This window comes from Neophocaena asiaeorientalis, unplaced genomic scaffold, assembly GCF_003031525.2.
Source record: "Neophocaena asiaeorientalis asiaeorientalis breed wild unplaced genomic scaffold, Neophocaena_asiaeorientalis_V1.1 scaffold10, whole genome shotgun sequence".
Taxonomy (NCBI): domain Eukaryota; kingdom Metazoa; phylum Chordata; class Mammalia; order Artiodactyla; family Phocoenidae; genus Neophocaena; species Neophocaena asiaeorientalis.
Genome location: NW_020172817.1, coordinates 2,275,285 through 2,277,670, shown reverse-complemented (window position 1 = coordinate 2,277,670; position 2,386 = coordinate 2,275,285).

Genomic DNA, 2,386 nt, shown 5'->3' with positions numbered 1-2,386 from the left:
AGCTTGTTCGACATTAGAACAGGTTGTCTTGGTACCACTGGATGGAGATTCCAAGCTGCTGGATCACCCACTGGTCAAGGATGTGGTCGGAGAGAATCCTGCTTTGGGTAGAAGATTTTGATAAATGACGTCTCCCGTCCCTTCCATGATTGTCTTTTCTCCTGCATCTAGTCCTGATAGCTAGTGGATGAGTGACCACAGCGTTGTTCCCAGGCGTGGGAGGTCCTGGGACTACTCCAATAAGAGGCTCATTATTGGCCCACTGGTTGGTAAAGGGAACATGTGTAGTTTAGATTAGAAGAAGTCAATCCAGATGTCTGGAGGCAAGAAGGTGCCCATTCAGAGGTCTTAGAAGGAGGAGCTGAAATAGAAGACCTAGAGAATAAGACTTTGCCTTAGGTAAACTGAGGTTCAAGTGGTCCAAAGGGGAGGACAGTGAGTTCTGGAGTGAGCCCTGTGAATTATCCCATCTATTTTTAAATCCCATGGTCAACTGTAGAGCTTAAGAGTTAAGGCTAGATCTTCTCACAGTCTGACTTCCTTCTTTCCTCTATGCCTTTGCAGTCTCTTTTACTATCTCCTTCTCCTCCAGCCATCCTTTGAGATCATGTTTCTCTGACCCTCACACGCATCATAATCACCAGGGGGACTGGTTAATAATGCCAGGGTCACAGAGGTGGGGCCTGAGAATCTCAGTTCTTAGCCAGCTCCCTAGCTGAATCCTTTGCTCCTTAGTTATCCACTACCTTAAATACTAACACTCTCTGAAATACTGCCCTGATAATCTCTTCCTTCTTCTTTTATGCCCTTGTTAGCTCATCACCTGGCATGTAGTGGATAGATAAAATATTTGTGAAATGAATGAATAATAATGTCAACCAACGCTATAGCTTCAGCTGTAGCCAAACAAGGCAAAAGGTATAGCCTCATGTCATTACCTACAATATGGGGTTGGATGCCAAGCAGGGGAACAGAAGACTCTGGTGTGGTTTCGTTCAGCCTCTAAAAATGCTCATCAAGCCTCCCCAATTTGGAGAGAAGAAGACTGAGGGGGTAGGTCCAGGGGAAAGATAAGGGAAAGGTAGCAGGAGCGAAGGCCCTACCTTACTGATCTAGAATGTAGCAGTGAGCAAAGGATATGTCAAGCTTTTCCATTTTCCAGGGCTCATCACTGAACTGTGGGGCTGAGTCCTGCAGGAACCTTCATGAACATAGGCTACACCCCTGACTCGATGGAGTGAACCTTGGCATAGACATTTAATATAAACTTAGACAGGAGAGCAGAGCCTAGGTGTTGGGTGTTAGATGATTTCATAGTTTAATCTTTGTATTCTTCATCACTTAGATGTTTTGTAATGAATGAAGGCCCTTAAAAAATAAAACAATAAAGTCACAGACACTTAAAGAAAAAGAAAGAAGCCCCTAAGAAACCCAATCTCGAGAAAGCCCGTTTTGGGCTTTTCTCGAGGATCCTCTTAGGGAAGAGATTTCAGCTTGCCAATCAAAAACTAGCTCTCCCATGGACTAATTAAAGTGATTAATCACCCTGTGAACTTTCTTCCCTGTCAGACTAAACAGAGAGTACACTATCACTTACCTAATCCAATACATTTCAGAGACTTGAGAAATTCGGAGTCAGAACTGGTTAACGAGGAAAATGGTTGAAAAAGGGTCCCAAGAAGTACTTACACAGATTTGTTTCAAGGACAATCACATCTGGGAAGTGAGTTGGATGTTTCATACTGTCCTTCCTGTGTTTCTGCTTATTCCTTAACCCCAGAGTTGGAGTGTCAAATCCTCCTAGCAATTTCATTGCCAAAGTCAGAATTCCTTATGGGAGCGTAGTTCCCATCTCTTCCCTTCCATTGGAGCCACAGGTTGTCTTGGCTGTATGGGTTCCTCACATCACTTTTCTACCTGGGAAGCAGTAATATTTCAGGCGTCAGAAGCATTGCAAGGACCTGCGTTTGAATCTAGCTACAGGAGGCTTAGATGACAAAATGATTTACATATGAGAAAATGCTAATGTGACTATTTGAAACTAAACCCTATTAATAAATAATATAACCATAACATTCTAGGTGGTAAGATTTATAGTCTTTACATTTTTCTTTATTTTCCAAAATTTGCAAAATGGACACATATTATTTATATACCCAGAAAAAAAATATGTGTATAACTTAAAACTAAATAAGGGATTCTGAGGGGATTTTTAAAACATTTAGGGACTTCTCTGGCGGTCCAGTGGTTAAGACTCCGTGCTTCCAATGCAGGGGCCACGGGTTCGATCCCTGGTCAGGGAATTAAGATCCCACATGCCATGCGGCACAGCAAAAAAAAAAAAAAAAAAAAAAAAAAAAAAAAAAAAAAAAAAAAAAAAAAATTT